Source organism: Anomaloglossus baeobatrachus, chromosome 6 (assembly GCF_048569485.1).
Source record: "Anomaloglossus baeobatrachus isolate aAnoBae1 chromosome 6, aAnoBae1.hap1, whole genome shotgun sequence".
Taxonomy (NCBI): Eukaryota; Metazoa; Chordata; class Amphibia; order Anura; family Aromobatidae; genus Anomaloglossus; species Anomaloglossus baeobatrachus.
In genome coordinates, this window is record NC_134358.1 from 197,543,652 (window position 1) to 197,567,082 (window position 23,431).

Sequence of the window (23,431 nt, forward strand, 5' to 3'; positions counted from 1 at the left end):
ACTTTTGCATCTCATCTGTCCACAAGACACTTTCCCAGAAGAATTTTTGCTTACTTATATTCATTTCGGAAATCAGCAGTCTAGCTTTTTTATATCTCTGTGTCAGCAGTGTGGTCTGCCTGTGTCTCCTGCCACAGTGTTTCATTTCATTCAAATGTTGATGCAAAGAACGCACTGACACTGATGCATCCTTAGCCTGCAGGACAGCTTGAATTTCTTTGGAACTTGATTGGGGAAGAATTATCCACCATCCTGGTTTGCAATCTTTCATAACTTTTTCTTAGCCTTCCACGTTCAGGGAGATTAGCTACAGTGCCATGTTTTGCAAACATCTTCATTATGTTGTGCACCATGGACAAAGGCACATCATGAGCGTGCGAGGTACTGAAGCAAAATGTGCGGGGATTGAAGATAAGTGTGGCATAGTTTAAACACAATTTCATAGTTTGACACAAGATCATAGTTTGAATTTATCCTTATACGTTTCCCATTGTTTTTTTGGTTTTTTTTTTCTTGTTTTTCTACTTTAACATTTATCCCCATTTAATAGGTGCTCCATGGACAATGCTACCAGGTGTGTATCTTGCCAGATGTATGCATGCCTTGAGCAGCCGTTCGAGGGTGAATATGTCTGCACTCGATGCAAGCATGTTGCGTATTTGGAAGCCAAGGTAACTGATCTAAATAAGCAGCTTGCAACACTCAGGGGCATTGCAAACCTGGAGAGGAGTTTAGAGCTCACTGAGCTTTCTCTGGCTGGGGCCAGTGATATGGAGGAGGGTGGAGGTGGAGAAGATCAGGACCCAGAGGTAGGTAGTTGGGTAACAGTTAGAAGAAGAGGTAAGGGGAAAAGTGTCAGAGAGCCTAGTCCTGACCTGGCACAACCTAGTAAATATGCCTGTTTGGCTGATATTAGGAATGAAGGGCCAAGATTAGGGTCACTACAGCAGGACATTGCTCCTAGCAACCAGGAAAACGACTGCTGTAGGAAGGAGGGAAATAGGAGTGCAGCAAAGCTCAGACAGATGTTGGTGGTAAGGGACTCTATAATTAGGCGGACAGACAGGGTCATTTGTCGCCGAGACCGTGAATGCCGAACAGTGTGTTGTCTGCTGGGTGCTCGGGTTCGGCATATTGCGGATCGGATAGACAAATTTCTGGGTGGGGCTGGGGAAAACCCAGCGGTCATGGTGCACATTGGTACTAATGACAAAGTTAAAGGCAGGTGGAAGGTCCTTAACAATGATTACAGGTGGTGTTTTCAAAAATACTACCGGTGCCACGAACCTCACTAAAAAGACAGCGGGAGCTTAGGGAGATAAATACGTGGCTTAGAAATTGGTGCAGGAAGGAAGGGTTCAGGTTAATGGAGAACTGGGCTGACTTCTCAGTCGGCTACAGGCTCTACAGTAGGGACGGGCTGCACCTCAATGGGGAAGGTGCAGCTGTGCTGGGGGAGAAAATGGTCAGACAGATGGAGGAGCTTTTAAACTAGGATCTGGGGAAAGGAGAGTAGTGGAGCAAAAAAGGGGATAGATAGAGCAGATAGAGACAGTGAGACGGTAGGGGTCAATGAAGGATTAGGGGGGATGGGACATGCAAGGAACGTAGGGAGGCTAGGAGTAATAAAGGTGTTAATAGGATTAAATGTCTACTGGCAAATGCAAGAAGTCTTGCAAATAAAATAAATGAATTGGAGACTCTTATGTCAACCATGGATTATGATGTGGTGGGCATTTCGGAAACCTGGCTGGATGAAAGCCATGACTGGGTGACAAACATACAGGGTGATAGTACATTTAGGAGGGACAGGAAAGACAAAAAAGGTGGTGGGGTGTGTATATTTATCAAATCTAACCTAAAACCTGTGTTGAATGATGACATTGGGGGGAACTGCAACAATGTAGAGTCAGTATGGGTAAATGTACATGGGGAGGGGAATAATGGAAAAATGCTAATTGGAGTTTGCTATAAGCCTCCTAACATACCTGAACCAATAGAGGGTGAAATACTGGAACAAATTGAAAAGGCAGCTAATAATAGTAATAATCGGGTTCTTATTATGGGGGATTTCAACTATCCAGACATACAGTGGGACATAGAATCTCCTGGTTGTGCTAAAAGCTGTAAATTCTTATCTACCATTCAAGACCATTTCCTCTCTCAGATGGTAGATGAACCGATGAGGGGAGATAATTTGCTACATCTGGTCCTGTCAAATAGACCGGATACAATTTCAGATCTACAGGTCCGGGAGCACTTGGGCACCAGCGATCATAATATGGTAAGCTTCAACGTAATATTCAATAGAACATTTCAAAGGGGAAATGCTAAAACCTGGAATTTTAGGAAAGCTGATTTCAACAAATTAAGGGAAGAGCTTAAATGTGTAGCTTGGGACAAAGTCATGGTAACTAGGGATACTGAACATAAATGGGGAAAGTTTAAGGATATACTGCTAGAGTCCTGTAAAAAACGTATACCCTCTGGTAATAAAATGTCCCGGAATAAGAAGAAACCACTATGGATAAATAAGACTGTACGAAGTATAATAAAACAAAAACAAAGGGCGTTTAAAATCTTGAAGGCTGAGAATACAGAAATAGCATTTCAGGAGTATAAGATATCAATAGGAAATGCAAAAAAGAAGTCAAACAAGCAAAAATAGCTACTGAAACAAAAATCGCCAATGACATTAAAATAAATCCCAAAATCTTTTATAAATACATTAATGCCAAAAGGAAAACAAAGGATAGTATTGGCCCCTTAAAATATAATAACAAGTTAGTTATAGAGGACAAACAAAAGACTGAGATATTAAATAGGCATTTCTCATCTGTGTTCACCAAGGAACTGACTGTACCAGGGATCATTCAACAAGTGAAAAATCAAAGTTCACCACCCAATATAATTAATTTAACACAAGAAGAAGTATGCCTACGTCTGAGTAAATTAAACATTGACAAATCCCCAGGGCCAGATGGCATTCATCTATGAATATTGAGGGAATTGAGCTCCGTAATTGACAGACCGCTGTATCTCATCTTTTTAGACTCGCTTGTAACAGGGTTGGTGCCTCAGGATTGGAGGATTGCTGATGTGGTACCGATATTTAAGAAAGGTGGGAGGATAGATCCAGGCAACTATTGTCCAGTAAGCCTGACATCAGTAGTATGCAAAGTTTTTGAGGGCATTTTAAGGGATGACGTGCAAAAATATGTTGCAGAAAATAATATAATAACTGACAGACAGCATAGATTCATGAAAAATAAGTCATGTCTAACCAACCTGTTGGGGTTCTATGAGGGGGTAAGTGCAAACCTGGATATTGGTAATGCAGCTGATGGGATTTATTTGGACTTTGCAAAGGCATTTGATACTGTACCACATAATAGCTTTATACTAAAGCTCCAGAAGCAAGGACTAGGGGAAACTATATGCAACTGGGTAAGGAATTGGCTAAAAGATAGGAAACAAAGAGTAGTCATAAATGGTACATTCTCTAAATGGGCTATAGTCAGCAGTGGGGTGCCGCAGGGATCTGTGCTAGGACCAATTCTTTTTAATCTCTTTATTACTGACCTTGTGGATGGGATTGATAGTAAAGTGTCAGTCTTTGCTGATGACACCAAACTATGTAGGATATTAAAAACTGACCTTGATAGTACAATATTACAAAAAGATCTGGATAAGATGTCAGAATGGGCAGATACTTGGCAAATGAGATTTAATGTTGATAAATGTAAAGGAATGCACCTAGGACGGAGTAATCCTATAACTACGTATACATTAAATGGAAGTAAACTCAGGACTACAGATCAGGAGAAGGGCTTGGGTATTCTCATTACAAATAAGCTGAACAGCAGCACTCAATGTCAAGCAGCAGCTGCAACAGAAAACAAGATTGTAGGGTGTATAAAAAGAGAGATTAGATCCCGTGATCCCAACGTATTGTTACCCCTCTATAAATCAATTATATGGCCACATCTGGAATATGGGATCCAGTTTTGGGCTCCACATTTTAAAAAGGACATTCAGAAGTTAGAGTCAGTTCAAAGGCAGGCAACTAGACTACTACAAGGAATGGAAGGCCTCCCATATGATGACAGGTTGAAAAAGTTAGATATGTTTAGCTTAGAAAAAAGACATCTCAGAGGAGATCTCATTTATATGTATAAATACATGTGTGGTCAATATAAAGGACTGGCACATGACTTATTTCTTCCAAAGACAATACTAAGGACTAGAGTTGAGCGCGGTTCGTGGTTCGTGGTTCTCCAGTTCGCGGCTCGAGTGATTTTTGGGCTGTTCGAGATCGAACTAGAACTCGAGCTTTTTGCTAAAAGCTCGATAGTTCTAGATACGTTCGAGAACGGTTCTAGCAGCAAAAAGCAGGGCTTTTTACAGCTACAGTGAGCAGGAGCCATCGCTGGCAGCCTGCCACAAGCTGGTAACCAAGATAAACATCGGGTATCCAAGCAAAGCGCTTTGGTTAGTAACCCGATGTTTATCTTAGTTACGTGCAGGAAGCCCACACTTTCCCGCTCAGCTCGCTCCACCCCCTCCTGCCCGCGGCATGTACACATACATACACATACACAAACACACACACACACACACATCCACCCCCCGTCCCCCCCCCCTGCCCGCCCGCCCGCCCGCCCGCCCGCTCGCTCGCTCGGCTTACCTGCGGTGATGAAGTCCCGCCATCCCGACCTCAGCGCTGTCACTGTCCTCCATGGCCGCCGCTTGTCACATCACCTATCGCTTCCGACCCGAGACTGACTAGCGGTGACGTCACGGACCTCTCGCGATACTTGATGTGAAGGCGCCGGTCATTGACCTCAGTGACAGGGGCTGTCAGTGTGCTGGAGATCAGCGCAGGTAATGTACCTCACTGACAGCAGCACTTGTCACCCCCCTGCAGTGACCTGGGCTGACCCATTGATGTTAGCTCAGGTCACTGCATTGCTCTCCCAGCCAATGGGGAACATCCTGCTCTTCATTGACTGGGACAGTGTGCATCGTCATGGCAACCCCTTGGATTACACCAGACCTGGATTTGTTTTTCAATCTAATAAATTGGTTAAAGAGGGAATGTTTTGGGGAGTGTTTTTTCAAATAAAAATGTGTTTGTCGTGTATTTTTTTTTTATTACTGACTGGGTTGGTGATGTCGGGTATCTGATAGACGCCTGACCTCACCAACCCCAGGGCTTGATGCCAGGTGACATTACACATCTGGTATTAACCCCAAATATTACCCCGTTTGCCACCGCACCAGGGCGCGGGATGAGCTGGGGCGAAGCACCAGGATTGGCGCATCTAATGGATGCGCCACTTCTGGGGCGGCTGCGGCCTGCTATTTTTAGGCTGGGGAGATTCCAATAACCATGGACCTCCCTAGTCTGAGAATATCAGGCCCCAGCTGTCTGCTTTACCTTGGCTGGTGATCCAATTTTGGGGGACCCCTACGTGTTTTTTTTTTAATTATTTATTTAATTTAAAATAACAGCGTGGGGTGCCCTCAGTTTTGGATTACCAGCCAAGGTGAGGTTGCCAGCTGTGGTCTGCAGGCTGCAGCCGTCTGCTTTACCCTAGCTGGCTACAAAACTAGGGGGAACCCTATGTCATTTTTTTTTCATTTTTTTGGCTAAATACAAAGCTAAGCACCCCTTAGTGCCACATGAAAGGTACCAAAGGGTGTTCCACTTTTTCTCCATTTTTTTCTCCACTTTCTCTCCACTTTTTCTCCACTTTTTCTCCATTTTTTTCTCCACTTATTCTCCACTTTTTCTCCTCTTATTCTCCACTTTTTCTCCACTTTTTCTCCACTTTTTCTCCTCTTATTCTCCACTTTTTCTCCACTTTTTCTCCACTTTTTCTCCATTTTTTTCTCCACTTTCTCCACTTTTTCTCCACTTTTTTCTCCACTTTTTCTCCTCTTATGCTCCACTTTTTCTCCTCTTAATCTCCACTTTTTCTCCACTTTTTCTCCACTTTTTCTCCACTTTTTTCTCCACTTTTTCTCCTCTTATGCTCCACTTTTTCTCCACTTTTTCTCCACTTTTTCTCCACTTTTTCTCCACTTTTTCTCCTCTTAATCTCCACTTTTTCTCCTCTTATGCTCCACTTTTTCTCCACTTTTTCTCCACTTTTTCTCCACGTTTTCTCCACTTTTTTCTCCACTTTTTCTCCTCTTATGCTCCACTTTTTCTCCACTTTTTCTCCACTTTTTCTCCACTTTTTCTCCACGTTTTCTCCACGTTTTCTCCACTTTTTTCTCCACTTTTTCTCCTCTTATGCTCCACTTTTTCTCCACTTTTTCTCCACTTTTTCTCCTCTTAATCTCCACTTTTTCTCCACTTTTTCTCCACTTTTTCTCCACATTTTCTCCACTTTTTTCTCCACTTTTTCTCCACTTTTTCTCCTCTTATGCTCCACTTTTTCTCCACTTTTTCTCCACTTTTTCTCCACTTTTTCTCCTCTTATGCTCCACTTTTTCTCCACTTTTTCTCCACTTTTTCTCCTCTTATGCTCCACTTTTTCTCCACTTTTTCTCCACTTTTTTCTCCACTTTTTCTCCTCTTATGCTCCACTTTTTCTCCACTTTTTCTCCACTTTTTCTCCTCTTATGCTCCACTTTTTCTCCACTTTTTCTCCACTTTTTCTCCATTTTTTTCTCCACTTATTCTCCACTTTTTCTCCTCTTATTCTCCACTTTTTCTCCACTTTTTCTCCACTTTTTCTCCTCTTATTCTCCACTTTTTCTCCACTTTTTCTCCACTTTTTCTCCATTTTTTTCTCCACTTTCTCCACTTTTTCTCCACTTTTTTCTCCACTTTTTCTCCTCTTATGCTCCACTTTTTCTCCTCTTAATCTCCACTTTTTCTCCACTTTTTCTCCACTTTTTCTCCACTTTTTTCTCCACTTTTTCTCCTCTTATGCTCCACTTTTTCTCCACTTTTTCTCCACTTTTTCTCCACTTTTTCTCCTCTTAATCTCCACTTTTTCTCCTCTTATGCTCCACTTTTTCTCCACTTTTTCTCCACTTTTTCTCCTCTTAATCTCCACTTTTTCTCCACTTTTTCTCCACTTTTTCTCCACTTTTTCTCCACTTTTTCTCCACTTTTTTCTCCACTTTTTCTCCACTTTTTCTCCTCTTATGCTCCACTTTTTCTCCACTTTTTCTCCACGTTTTCTACACGTTTTCTCCACTTTTTTCTCCACTTTTTCTCCTCTTATGCTCCACTTTTTCTCCACTTTTTCTCCACTTTTTCTCCTCTTAATCTCCACTTTTTCTCCACTTTTTCTCCACTTTTTCTCCACTTTTTCTCCACTTTTTTCTCCACTTTTTCTCCACTTTTTCTCCTCTTATGCTCCACTTTTTCTCCACTTTTTCTCCACTTTTTCTCCTCTTATGCTCCACTTTTTCTCCACTTTTTCTCCACTTTTTCTCCTCTTATGCTCCACTTTTTCTCCACTTTTTCTCCACTTTTTTCTCCACTTTTTCTCCTCTTATGCTCCACTTTTTCTCCTCTTAATCTCCACTTTTTCTCCACTTTTTCTCCACTTTTTCTCCACTTTTTTCTCCACTTTTTCTCCTCTTATGCTCCACTTTTTCTCCACTTTTTCTCCACTTTTTCTCCACTTTTTCTCCACTTTTTCTCCTCTTAATCTCCACTTTTTCTCCTCTTATGCTCCACTTTTTCTCCACTTTTTCTCCACTTTTTCTCCACGTTTTCTCCACTTTTTTCTCCACTTTTTCTCCTCTTATGCTCCACTTTTTCTCCACTTTTTCTCCACTTTTTCTCCACGTTTTCTCCACTTTTTTCTCCACTTTTTCTCCTCTTATGCTCCACTTTTTCTCCACTTTTTCTCCACTTTTTCTCCTCTTAATCTCCACTTTTTCTCCACTTTTTCTCCACTTTTTCTCCACTTTTTCTCCACTTTTTCTCCACTTTTTTCTCCACTTTTTCTCCACTTTTTCTCCTCTTATGCTCCACTTTTTCTCCACTTTTTCTCCACGTTTTCTCCACGTTTTCTCCACTTTTTTCTCCACTTTTTCTCCTCTTATGCTCCACTTTTTCTCCACTTTTTCTCCACTTTTTCTCCTCTTAATCTCCACTTTTTCTCCACTTTTTCTCCACTTTTTCTCCACTTTTTCTCCACTTTTTTCTCCACTTTTTCTCCACTTTTTCTCCTCTTATGCTCCACTTTTTCTCCACTTTTTCTCCACTTTTTCTCCACTTTTTCTCCTCTTATGCTCCACTTTTTCTCCACTTTTTCTCCACTTTTTCTCCTCTTATGCTCCACTTTTTCTCCACTTTTTCTCCACGTTTTCTCCACATTTTCTCCACTTTTTTCTCCACTTTTTCTCCTCTTATGCTCCACTTTTTCTCCACTTTTTCTCCACTTTTTCTCCTCTTAATCTCCACTTTTTCTCCACTTTTTCTCCACTTTTTCTCCACTTTTTCTCCACTTTTTTCTCCACTTTTTCTCCACTTTTTCTCCTCTTATGCTCCACTTTTTCTCCACTTTTTCTCCACTTTTTCTCCACTTTTTTCTCCACTTTTTCTCCACTTTTTCTCGTCTTATGTTCCACTTATTCTCCACTTTTTCTCCACTTTTTCTCTACTTTTTCTATGGTCGGTCTACCCATTAGCTCTGCCATGCATAGTGTAGCTCTACACCTACTGCACATGTTACTTTATGATTGACATCTCTTTCGTACCAGAGCTGGCTAAGTCTACTCTGACCCCATATTTGTCATTACTATATTGTCCTTGTACTGTATTATGACATTTGTATCATGTGTTTCATTTCTTGCTGTGTTGCAATTTTTTTGCTGCATCCCAATTGTACCTCTACATTGTTCGAGTTTATGTTATTGTTCTCTCACTCTTATGTGATACTGATTATTGTCATTTTTCATGATTACATGCAGATAAGTCCAATCTGACGAAGGCTCAGGCCGAAACGTCATTTGTAACTTGTTTTGGACAAAAACATATATGCTTATGAAAAAAAAATTTTCTTAATACGGACCAATAAAGAGTGATTTTGCATTACTATCCGTTGTGACTTACTGACTTAGTCTGGGAGATTTAGAGTGCCGAGGTTACTCACTAATTTTATCTATTATTACCTCTGAGCACCTATATACCAGTGAGCAGAGCTTCCTCTACAGTAGTTCTCCTGATTAGGCATGCCCTTACCTCATGAGCAGGGCATTGCAGCTTTGGTAGCAACCATTACGACATGGACTCTGCTGCTGTGGACCCGGGGAGAGTGAGTGCAGATTCATTGCACCCACACTCCTCACATGAAGGGTCCGCACTCCTAGAAAATGGGGGATACGTTCCCTGAGTGTCTCCCCCCCATATTCTAGACGGTCCAGAGTCGTCGTGGGACCCCTTTATTTTTTTTCTTACAATAAATTGGTGAAAGAGGAAATGTTTTGGGGACTGTTTTTTCAAATAAATTTCTTTTGTCGATTTTTTGTTTTTGTTAGTACTGACAGTTTATGATGTTGGGTATCTAATAGACGCCATGACATCACAAACTGCTGGGCTTGATCTCAGGTGACTTTACAGCTAGTATCAACCCGATTTATTACCCCGTTTGCCACTGCACCAGGGCACGGGATGAGCTGGGGTGAAGCGCCAGGATTGGCGCATCTAGTGGATGCGCCACGTCTGGGGTGCCTGCGGCCTGCTATTTTTAGGCTGTGAAGGCCCAATAACTATGGACCTTCCCACCCTGAGAATACCAGACCACAGCTGTCCGCTTTACCTTGGCTGGTGATCCAATTTGGGGGGTCCCCTACTTTTATTGTGTAATTATTAATATTTATAAAATAATTATAAAAAAGAGCCTGAGGGGACCTCCACATTGGATCCCCAACCACGGTAAAGCTGCCAGCTGTGGTTTTCAGGCTACAGCCGTCTGCTTTACCCTAGCTGGCTATCAAAAATGGGGGGACCCAACGTAATTTTTTTTTTTTAACTATTTTTTAAATAGAAAAAATTAATGGGCTTCCCTGTATTTTGATTGCCAACCAAGGTAACGGCAGGCAGATGGGGGTGGCAACCCATAGCTGTCTGCTTTATCTGCGCTGAGAATCAAAAATACCGCGGAGCGCTACGTCATTTTTTTAAAGATTTATTTTTACAGCACTGTGATGTCCAGCAATCAAAATACAGGGAAGCCCATTTTATTTTTAGTTATTTAAATAAATAATTAAAAAAAATATATGTTAGCTCCCACTGCATTTTTTGTATTGCTAGCTAAGGGTAATCCAAGCAGCTACTGGCTGCTAACCCCCACTGCTTGGTGTTACCTTCACTGGCAATGGAAAATCCAGGGAAGCATTTTTTTTTTTTTTTGCCAAAAAGCTACAAAAAAAGGACGTGAGCTTCGCCATATTTTTGTATGCTAGCCAGGTATAGCAGGCAGGTGCTGGAAGAGTTGGATACAGCGCCAGAAGATGGCGCTTCTATGAAAATGCCATTTTCTGAGGCGGCTGCAGACTGCAATTCGCAGCAGTGGGGCCCAGAAAGCTCAGGCCAACCGGTGGTGCGGATTCCAATCCCAGCTGCCTAGTTGTACCTGGCTGGACACAAAAATGGGGCAAAGCCTACGTCATTTGTTTTCTAATTATTTCATGAAATTCATGAAATAATAAAAAAAGGGCTTCCCTTTATTTTTGGTTCCCAGCCGGGTACAAATAGGCAACTGGGGGTTGGGGGCAGCCGTACCTGCCTGCTGTACCTGGCTAGCATACAAAAATATGGCGAAGCCACATAATTTTTTCAGGGGGCAAAAAACTTCTGCATACAGTCCTGGATGGAGTATGCTGAGCCTTGTAGTTCTGCAGCTGCTGTCTGTCTGTATGGAGAAGAGCAGACAGCAGCTGCAGAACTACAAGGCTCAGCATACTCCATCCAGGACTGTATGCAGAAGTTTTTTGCCCACCAAAAAAATGACGTGGGCTTCGCCATATTTTTGTATGCTAGCCAGGTACAGCTGGCAGCCACGGGCTGCCTCCAACCCCCAGTTGCCTATTTGTACCCGGCTGGGAACCAAAAATATAGGGAAGCCCGTTTTTTTTAATTATTTCACTTATTTCATGAAATAATTAAAAAACAAATGACGTGGGCTTCGCCCTATTTTTGTGTCCAGCCGGGTACAACTAGGCAGCTGGGGATTGGAATCCGCAGCACAGGTTAGCCCGAGGTTTGTGGGCGCCTCTGCTGCGGATTTCAGTCCGCAGCCGTCCCAGAAAATGGCGCTCTCATAGAAGCGCCATCATCTGGCGCTGTATCCAACTCTTCCAACAGCCCTGGAGCCGGGTGGCTTGTTGGGTAATCATGAGTTAATACTGGCTTTGTTTTACCAGCCAGTATTAAGCCAGAGATTCTTAATGTCAGGCACGTTTGACCCGGCCATTAAGAATCTCCAATAAAGGGTTAAAAAAAGACACCACACAGAGAAAAAATACTTTAATAGAAATAAATACACAGACACATTAGAGACTCCATCTTTATTACCCCTGTCAGCCCTCCACGATCCTGCTCTTCTGTCTTCTTTCTTTCTAGTGTAGTAGTAGTGACGATTGTAGTGAGGGGCATCACTTGGGGCTGGGGAACCTCCATCCTAACTACAATGCTCACTACAATCGGGAAGCAGCGTGCAGCCTTCACTCTGTGAGTGATCAGTGCTGGCTGCTAGCGGTAACGCTGACAGACGCGTTACCATAGCAACGGTGCTCCCGGAGCCGCGGTTAGCGGTGACGTCACCGCTAACTGCGTTGCTATGGCAACGGTGATCTCTGTTAATGACCGGCTGTGTCAGCCGGTCCCTAACGGAACGGGGAGTCGACCGTGTGCTAGAGCATGTCGCCGGTACACGGCGATACACATATGTGCACCGTGTACCGGAGAGATGCACTCGCAGGTCCTACATGACGTGTCATAGTCATGTGACCAGTCTGTAGCCAATGAGATAATAGCCACGTGACTGGTCACATGGCTATTTTGACGTCACGATAGGTCCTGCTTCTCTGCTGGCAGTGCAGGTCACCGGGAGGATTCAGCGATCATCGGATGGAATAGCGGCAGGAGACAGAGTGCAGAAGGGATCGCGAGGACCGGTAAGTGTTATGGCAATGTTTATTAACTGTTTGTGTACATTTATAATGCATTTTTATGTGTTTGTGATTGCCTCCCATTATAGCCTATACGTTCGAGTTCGGTTCGTCGAACGTTCGACGAACCGAACTCGAACGGGACCCCCGTTCGGCGAACCGGCCTCGAGCTGAACCGGGACCGGTTCGCTCATCTCTACTAAGGACCAGGGGGCATTCACTGCGAGTGGAAGAAAAGCTATTCCGACAGCTAAATAGGAAAGGGTTCTTTACAGTTAGAGCAGTTAGACTTTGGAATGCCCTACCACAAGAGATAGTAATGGCAGACACTATAACAGCTTTTAAAAAAGGGCTGGATGATTTCCTCAGTACACACAACATTGTTGGTTATAAATGACTTAGTGACCAAATGTAGAACTGGTGGAGGAAGGTTGAACTAGATGGACCTAGGTCTTTTTTCAACCTTAGTAACTATGTAACTATGATCTCTGGAGATGGACTTATAACCTTCAGATTGTAGATATTTTTTCCAAAATGTTGGTTCTCCAGTCCTTAGACAGTTCTCTTCTCCTCTTTCTGGTCTCCATGCTTAGTTTGGTACTCATAGACACACAATGCAAAGACTGAGTCAACTTCTACCCTTTTTTAACTGGTTTCAGGTATGATTTTCATGTTGCCTACACATGTTACTTGCCACACGTGAGATTGGTTGAGTATCACATGCTTGAAATAAAGTCCTTTACTCACAATTTTAGAAAGGTGCTAACAATTTTATCCAGACAATTTTTGGGCTTTTGTGTGAAATTATGTCTACTTTGCCTTTGGGACTGTATATATAATATTTTTTTCTTGCTGACCTTTATTGTTCTACACTTACCTGACAGGCAGTTGGGTTCCTGTGGGTTTGTGAAACTAAACATTTTTATTGCTGGGAAGCATATGTCCGTGCCAGGGACAGCTTCTGTTAGGCCTAGCAAGTATTAGTGAGGTCATTTCTTTTTTTTTATGTGTATTATAACATACATGTGGATCCGTTTGAGCTGTGTGGTCCAGATTTGATGCTTCATGTTCATTTATTGTGTGTTTTTTTTAAATTCACCTAGGTCATTTTATCTATTAAGTATATTAAAAGTTATGTTTTAGGACTTTTTCTGTCTGCACCTTTTCGCTATATGATACATTATTCTAGACAGGTGTAATGGGAAGGTAATTCCTTATTAATATTTGGTATCTTGCTATTTAGTCTGCACTTTTTTCTCAGTTTTTTTGTTTTTGTTACAATACATACAAAGGAAGTAAACATGTGTATAACAAAACGTGTAATTGCAACAATTTCCTGGGAGCAATACTCATTTTTCAGCTACAATTTCAAGGGTGCTAACACTTTTGGCCGTGTCTGAATTTATTATGAATTCACAAGTAATAATAATATAGGATTCATTGATTCAAATCCTTTGCTTGTTTTTCTTTAAAAAGAAAAAAAAATAACCATTTTGTAATCGTTGCTCAGCATAGTTTAGATAGCTGGAAAAAATACTTATTGAATTAAACTCTGGCCTTTCATTTTGTATTCCTGGACATTTTTTTTGTCAACTTCTAGGATCAGAAACAAATTGTAGATGTAATGAGGCATTAGTGACACATGGCTGCAGAATGAAGAGATTTCTGTGCCAGGGCTTCGTATTCACTGTTCTATAATTGCTAGATATGATATACTATTGAATACGTTTTACAGCCATACCAGCATGTATCTTTTATCATTAAAACTTATGGCAAAATTGTAGAAATTTATGTTTTAGTAGAAGGAAAAAATAAACAGAAATATAATTAATAAGGATGGGTTTTAAATATGTGTATGTACGAATTCTCTTAACTATCCGACAGTTAAATATTATATTACATATATGATTATAGATAGTAGAACTATTGTGCTCCTTTTTCATTAACAAGGCTATTTTTCCTACTTTAGTGGCAAATGCATAAGTAATTCTTTAATTTTCAAGAATACTTTGACCCCTTTTTGAGATTTATGTTCAATTCAGTTGGATTAAGGCTACTTTACACACTGCGATATCGGTCCTGATATCGCTAGTGTGGGTACTCGCCCCCATCTGTTGCGCGACACGGGCAAATCGCTGCCCGTGCCGCACAACATCGCCCAGACCTGTCACACATACTTACCTGCCCGGCGACGTCGCTGTGACCGGCGAACCGCCTCCTTTCTAAGGGGGCGGTCCGTGCGGCGTCACAGCGACGTCACGGAGCAGCCGCCCAATAGCAGCGGAGGGGCGGAGATGAGTGGGACGTAACATCCCGCCCACCTCCTTCCTTCCGCATAGCGGCCGGGAGGCAGGTAAAGAGCTTCCTCGTTCCTGCGGCGTCACACATACCGATGTGTGCTGCCGCAGGAGCGACGAACTACATCGGTACTGCTGCAGTAACGATAATCGAGAATGGACCCCCATGTCACCGATGAGCGATTTTGCACGTTTTTGCAACGATGCAAAATCGCTCATCGGTGTCACATGCAGCAACATCGCTAATGCGGCCGGATGTGCGTCACAAATTCCGTGACCCCAACGACTCCGCATTAGCGATGTCGCAGCGTGTAAAGCCCCCTTTACAGGTGTTGTGGATATATGCTGGCTAGTAATTTGTAGTCATATTATGGCCTTGGGATAGCATTGAGACTAAAGAGAACTGGTAAAGTGTACAATATATAGCACTTTGTAATCTCTGTGATCTACTGTATTATGTAAAATGTAGTACTTATAAAATATTATAAAGTTTATTAAAATGTTACTCCACTGAAGTTTGGTTCTATAGGGTACTAAATTGCAGAATGTGTTGATGGTATATACCGTAATTTTCGGACTATAAGACGCATTTTCAAATGTTGGCGGAAAGTGGGGGATGCATCTTATAGTCTGAATGTAGGGAATGCGGGGAATGAGGGTGCTGCGGTGGAGCGGGTCATCGGCGGAATGCGCAGGCTGTAGCAGCACCTACTGTGAACACGTGGACCCACTCATTTCATATGCATGCATCCTCCCGCCCATCATCTCTCAGCGCTGAAGCCAGTGCTGACAGGTAGGCGGGATGATGGGCGGGAGATGCGCGCATAATTACCAGCCGGCCCGCGTGATCACCCCTGGCAACTACAGCCTGGAGTGATCATGCGTGGCTATATTCATTGGTCCCCGTGCATCATCATCAGCGCAGGGAGCAGTGAATAAGTACGGTATACTCACCGCTCCCTGCAGCATCGCAATGTCCTCCTGTCTGCCGACCCGCTGATGTGTATGGAGAGCGGTGCACACAGTGATGACGTCATCGCTGTGCACATGGCTCCACAAAGGTCAGCGGGCCGGCAGACAGGAGGATATCGCGATGCTGCAGGGATTGGTGACCGCCTCCACACAAGTCAGCAGTGCTGCTGCTGGAACAGACAGGAAGATGAGCGATGCTGCTGGAGTGAGGAAAGGTGAATATAAACTTTTATTTTTTGTGTGCCACAGGATACAGGCCATATACCAGGATGGGGGTATATAGCAGAATGAGGTTATTTATGAGGATGGAGGTATATAGCAGGATGGGGGTATATAGCAGGATGGGGGTATTTATCAGGATGGGGGTATTTATCAGGATGGGGGTATATAGCAGGATGGGGGTATTTATCAGGATGGGGGTATATAGCTAAATGGCGGTATATAGCAGGATAGGGGTATATAGCAGGATGGGGGTATAAAGCAGGATGGGGGCTATACCAGGATGAGGGACATATGTGGTAACCTCGTGTGGGACATGGTTGAGTCTGATGGTGGTAATAGTTGTTATTGTTGTTGATAATCTTTAATCATAAAAAAACCTCCACTTTGGTGATGAACAATCTCTTTACTGGTGATATAAATAACTATTTACAGGTGATAGCTGGTAAGTATTTTCCACACATACTGTTGTAGATTCAACCACACCAGACAGGCAGAGCTCTGAGGGGCAGCTTTTCTTCTCCTGATCTGTTAGAAAATCCTCACAAAATGGAGGATGTCAACCCTCTCTTTTTCCTCACAACTCCTGTCTCCCAGCCGACCCTATCCTTCCACGCGTAGTCGGAGTTAGCTCCTCCCCCTGCATGGGAATCATACCACTGCAGTCATTGGATGACTGCACAGGGGAAATTTAACCCTGTGAGTGCTACCTGTCAGCAGGTTTTCACAATATCCTACAGTACACAATATGCATAGAAAATTATATTTGTGTAAAATTTCTATATTTCTGGTATCCCATGGAGATGGCCACTTTGTGGCATACCACACATATATACAAGAATGGGTATAATATACAAGGCAGGAGGACATTACCCCCATAACAGTGTCAGCAGCAGATCCTCGCCCCATAGCAGTGTGTCATGACCACACTTTTTGCTTTAAATTTTATTTTCCTCCTCTAAAGCCAGGGTGCGACTTATGGTCTGGTGCATCTTATAGTCTGAGAAATACAGTAAGCAACATGAATGAATTAATAAATATATATAATTTATCTAGTTATGGTTAATTTGAAAAATGCATACAAATTTGTTAGTGTAAACAACAAATTCAGAAAAATTCTTATATACAATTCTTCAAGAAAATAAGGAGCAACAGGTCCAATGAAAAAAATAATTTTTATTAATGAAAATAATAAAAACATACAATAAGAATAAAAAGATGCACACAAAAAAAGAGGATATAGCAGCATAAATGGCAAAAATACATATAGTGATGATAACAAAATTTTATCCTATCAAGTAGTGACAGTAATAAATTAGTATATATTATTCCCCTTTGCTAATATATTCCAAAATGTATAATGATGACAATAAATATAAAGTAATCTAGTGCAATAAATAATTGCATATAAATATAACATCAATATCAATTTAGGATATAAATATCAATTGTAGAAAAATATATATACTAAGGGATATCAGATGGTATAAAATTAATAAATAATCAATTCATAATCAGCCACCACAATATCAATCATCAGTACTATTAGTATTTCTATTGTGTGCATCTCTTTTTAATCTTATTGTGTGTTTTTAATATTTTCATTAATAAAAATTAATTATTTTCATTGGACCTGTTGCTCCTTATTTTCTTGAAGAATTGTATATAAGATTTTTTCTGAATTTATTGTTTAATTATTGTAGAAGAATGTCCTTTTTACATAGTGACCGCAAGTGTTGTTTATTAAATTTGTTATTGTGCCAAATAGTGTGTTTCTATTAAAATGCCGGAGGGATGTCCGGCTATTTTCCATGTCGAGACTCCTAGCAGAGGCTCCACGGACCCTTTTGATTTACATACTTCCCAGGGGGCAATGCACCTAGGATTTCACTGTGTTGAGCGCCTTCGCTGGCTGTCAGCGGTGTTTTCTCTGGCTGGTCTCCCCAAGATCAGTGATTGTTTTGTCTTGCTTGTCTACTAGGCATTGCTCCCAACTAGCCAGAATCCTACTCCACACTGATGAGGGGCAATACCCCGAAACAGCTGTCTGTGGATGCAGGCCCGGACTGACCATAGGGCAATTCTGGCAAATGCCAGATGGGCCGGTCCCTGTAGTGGGCCGGTGCCTGTAGTGGGCCGCGGTATCTGCAGTAACCGCCGTGCTCCTCTGCAGTGTGTGCATGCCGGGCACACTGGCTGCAGCAGGACCAGGAGGCAGAACTGTGCTTTGCCGGCTCTGTTGTGTGCTGCTGTGCCGGCCCGGAAGTGCCGGTGCCGGTGACCGCAGCTTCCTCCTTCCTGTTGAAATGTATTTGCATCTTTCAGACGTAAATACATTTGAACAGCGCGCCGGGACTGGGCCCCGCCCCCGACGTGCAGCAACGTGATGAGATCAGTACCTTGCTGACGTCATCACAGTGCTGCAGGCGCCGGCACACAGGAGACATCAGGAAGCGGTAAGCGCTCCACGGAGGAGCTGAAGAGACAGATTTAATTAATGGGGATGAGTGGGGAGGGGATGAGTAGGGAGCGGCTGAGAGCACATAACGGGGAACATTGCTGTGACAGGCAGGGGTGGTTACTGTATTCTGAGGGGGGGAGACAAGAGTGTGTAGTGATGGGGTAATGTAATTTGTGTGTGTAAGGGGTGATGGGGGGCATTGTATTATGTCTGGGGAGGGGGTAATGGAAGGTGTATTGTATTGTGTGTGGGCCAGGGGGAGGAGTAATGGGGGTGCATTGTATTGTGTGTGTGTGTGTAATGGGGATGCATTGTATTGTATGCATGTGTGTGTGGGGAGGGGTAATGGGGGTGCATTGTAGTGTGTGTGTGTGTCTGTAATGGATATGCATTGTATGTGTGTGTGTGAGGGTGTGTGTGTGTGTGGGGAGGGGTAATGGGGGTGCATTGTAGTGTGTGTGTGTGTCTGTAATGGATATGCATTGTATGTGTGTGTGTGAGGGTGTGTGTGTGTGGGGAGGGGTAATGGGGGTGCATTGTAGTGTGTGTGTGCGTGTCTAATGGGGATGCATTGTATTGTGTGAGTGTGGGGGGGAGGGTTAATGGGGGTGCATTGTAGTGTGTGTGTGTGTGTGTGTGTGTGTGTAATGGGGATGCATTGTATTGTATGTGTGTGTGTGGGGGGGTAATGGGGGTGCATTGTAGTGTGTGTGGGGGAGGGGTAATGGGGGTGCATTGTAGTGTGTGTGTGTGAGAGAGGCTAATGGGGGTGCATTGTATTGTGTGTGTATGTGTGTGGGGAGGGCTAATTGGGGTGCATTGTATTTTGTGTGTGTGTGTGTGTGTGTGTGTAATGGGGGTGCATTGTATGTGTGTGTGTGTGTGTGTGTGTGTGTGTGGAGGGGTAATGGGGGTGCATTGTATTGTGAGTATGTGGGGGGGTAATGGGGGTGCATTGTATTGTGTGTGTGTGTGTGTGTAATGGGGGTGCATTGTATGTGTGTGTGGGGATGGGTAATGGGGGTGCATTGTATTGTGTGTGTCTGTGTGTGTGTGTGTGTGTGTGTGTGTGTGTGTGTGTGTGTGTGTGTGTGTGTGTGGAGAGGGGTAATGGGGGTGCATTGTATTGTGTGCGTGTGTGTGGAGAGGGGTAATGGGGGTGCATTGTATTGTGTGTGTGTGGGGAGGGGTGCAGAGTCATTAATAATTAGTGTGATATCAGTGATATTAGTCCTGGACCTCTCCGCACAGGTACAATCCCCTGTAGTGACTGCAGGGCTTGTAGAGTGATTAGGGCACAGGTATGTGGCGGAACAATCTACAAATCAGGGAAGTAAAGAGCAGAAAATACATCAAGGTCTGCTACACACTGCAAAAATGTGTCACATAGTGCCATACAGTACTCAGATAATGCCATACAGTACTCACATAGTGCCAAACAGTGTCACATAGTGCCATACAGTGTCACAGTGCCATACAGTGTCACATAGTGCAATACAGTGTCACATAATGCCATACAGTGCCACATAGCGCCATAAAGTGTGAAAGAGTGATACAGTGTCACATAGTGCCATAAAGTGTTACATAGCGCCATATAGTGTGACATAGAGTGATACAGTTTCCCATAGTGCAATACAGTGTCAAATAGTGCCATACAGTGTCAAATAGTGCCATACAGTGTTATATAGCGCCATACAGTGTCACATAGTGCCATACAGTGTCACATAGTGCCATACAGTGCTCACATAATGCCATACAGTACTCACATATACAAGTGCAGAAATATATTACACATTCACCATGCGAAAAGTGGGCCTGTGTACCCCCAAATGACAGGGCTGAATTTTAGTCCCAGTCCGGCCCTGTGTGGATGGATACCTGGCCTTGGTATTTCCCTTGTCATATCTTTAAACTCCTCAAGAGCTGGATATTGAATAAAAGGGCCACTTAATATGGTGGTTATGGTGGTCTAAAATGAGCCACTCCTTGGCTAGGTCCTTCCCGGAGGGATGTCTGGCTATTTTTTGTGTCGAGACTCCTAGCAGAGGCTCCACGGACCCTTTTGATTTGCATACTTCCCATGGGGCAATGCACCTAGGATTTCAATGTGTTGAGCGCCCTCGCTGGCTGCCGGCGGTGTTTTCTCTAGCTGGTCTCCCTGAGATCAGTGATTGTTTTGTCTAATAAAATACTGACAATGTTGTTTGTTTGGTTTTTATACTTTGATAAACCAGAACTAACCACTCAGTGAATCATTAAGAAGACCTCTTTTGCTAAACAGTTTTACATTTTATATTATATATATATCTTTTTAATATGTCTATTCTTCTTGCTTAAGTTTTTGCTGTATCATGAAGGTAACTGACCAGGACAATGGTTTTCTGGTCAGATTTCCTGACAGATTAATGTGTTTGTGCCATGGGAGTTTTCTTGCCTCTTTTTCTTGTAATGGTCTGTAACTTCATGTTCTTCGGAAAAAGATTAAAAACTCAGTGCTTGGGCGATTACTAAAATATTCAGGTTCATATTAATTGAACCAAATATTGTCTGTAATTCATGTATTCGTACCGAATAACAAACTCAATGTATGTCAATGGGAAACTCGAATAATTTTCTGGAAGACCATGAAAAAAGACTGGGAAGGCTGTAAAAATGCTGAAATGGTTTGAAAAGTGCTGAAAGTGAATGTGAACAGTATGGGGAAGATGCCTGGAAGCATATAATGCTCACATTTAGTTTCTGGGGAACATGTTGGCAGAGTATTACATGGATTAAAGCAGGAATATTACACTTACTGATACTCTATTTTATATAAATGTAAAAAAGCACATACAAAGAAAATAAAACAATATTTACAAAAGCTGAAAGAAAAAACAGTGTACAATAAGATAAAATCCTTTCCACTCTCTAGAACATAATAAAATATAAAACATATTTCCTTACCTGCTTGGCTCTTTTCATACAGATTCTTGCCTATTTACAATCACCATTCTTGGTTTCACTGCCACCACTAACTCCCTAACCACCTACACTAGAAAGACCAAAAACAAAACACTTTAATAATCATAAAAGCACATACCACTTAACAATACTGCAACCTACATGCTATATACCCCCCAATTTTTATTTTCCTCAGCAAAACCACACACATATCTACTATTCTAACTACATAAACCACCACACCTAGTCCACTCTAACCACCAAGATCAACTTAGTTCTCTGAGCTTGCATTTGTCCCAAAAATTTTCCCCAGCTCGGTCTGGGCCAGGCCAGGCCAGATCAGCCCTTTTTCACCACATATGAAAAACCCCTCCACCTACTTCCTATCTCCCAACATACTACCCATCACCTCAACAGCAGAACAGAAAGACATAAAACAAAACAACAAACTTTGCCTAGGTTTAGTGCTTGTAAACCTTCTCTACCACATGCATTGCTAAAACAAACATGTAATCATAAAACAGGATTAGCCTATTGCCAAGACTTTGGAATACTACAAGGCTAGTGCATCCTAAACAAGAAACCTCTCCAAAGACTAAAGGCTCTTTGTGCTCCCAGCCATTTGTATTCGTATTCCAAAAAACAAACGTTCACTAGGTCCCCCAGAATGTTGCAACAGACTTCTTCCATGGGGAGGACTTTTCTACCTATCGAGATTAAACATCGTGCGTTCCACATAAAGAACCTAACCACTATACTGACTAAGAATAAAGTGGTCTGATCCCAAGCACCAAGATCCCCAAATGCCTCATAGGTAAACTCTGCATTGGACAGATTTGCCAGCTGAGGTTAGACCATGTAAGCACCCACCCTCTTGTAAGCTTCTATATTAAAAATACATTTAAGCAGAAAGTGCTCCCTGCTTTCCAGCGTTGCATCACAACTATTTCTGTCATCGTAGTTCCTGTACTTCAGGTTGTTCCTCACATATAAGTTTACCGTGGAAAAAGCGACAAGTCAAGTCCCAAAACTTCATAGGATCCTCTTTGAATTCAAAAACCTTAACCTCACCTCCAGATCCTGACTTGGGTAATCCCTGTGGACCAATGGTTTTCAGAAGTGCATTGACAAGATCCTCCTATCAAATAATCTCATAGAGAGTCTTCATCTCCCAAATTCCCAAGCCCCAATGGTGAATCACCTTCAGGACTAGAGTAACATAATCTGGGAGATGTCTGTGCTGTCTGAAAGTCCTTCACACGCCCTCCTTTCTCCCATTCTTGGAAGAAGAGCTGAAGCCAACCCTGTAGGAGAATTCACACTGGGGAGCCCTATCTTTCCAGAGGTTCAAGATGTTCACATTTATAAAGGTGTCCATAAGGAAAACCATGGGATTGACCATATTTAACCCCTCTGGTCTCCTTGTGCAGTAATTAGCTTTCCACTTCACTAGGTTCAGTATATTTCCCCACAATAGCTGAAAAAAACAGACTGTAAATCTGCATCCAGAGACACTCTGGTAAGATGAATGCACTGCCTAGATAGGCTAACAAAAGGAGCAGCAAAGCTTTGCACAGACTCCCTCAGGGTCAATGTCCAACCCTTCCAGCGGTCCACTCTCTGGGGTGGCACACTTAATTCTGCCATCCCAGTTTCTAGCAGGGTAATCACTCTAGCCAAATTCTATACCTAGGACTTTGGCAAATTGAGGAATTTTTAGGAGAGCGTCTGAAAGACTGAAATTAGGAACTGATCCACCCAGTCGAGACTTACACACTTGTCCTTGTTGACTTTCGATCTGGATGCCTCTGAGTAGCACTGTACCTATATGGTATTCTCAGGATGGGGAGACCCACGTTATGGGGAGCCCCCAACCCTAACAATATCAGTCAGCAGCCGCCCAGAATTGCCGCATACATTAGATGCGACAGTTCTGGGACTGTACCCGGCTCTTCCCGATTTACCCTAGTGCGTTGGCAAATCGGGGTAATAAGGAGTTAATGGCAGCCCATAGCTGCCACTAAATCCTAGATTAATCATGTCAGGCGTCTCCCCGAGATTCCTTCCATGATTAATCTGTAAATTACAGTTAAAAAACACACACACACGAAAAATCCTTTATTAGAAATAAAAAACAGTAACAAAGTCCCTCATCACCAATTTATTAACCCCGACAAACCCTCCATGTCCGGCGTAATCCACGGACCTCCTGCGTCGCGTCCAGCTGTGCTGCTTGAAGGTGACAGGAGCTGCAGAATACACCGCTGACTGACAGCAGCTGATCGCTATACTCACCTCAGTTGCTGTGTGAAGCTGACCGGAGCGGCGGTGTATTCTGCCGCTCCTGTCACCTTCAAGCAGCACAGCTGGACGCGACGCAGGAGGTCCGTGGATT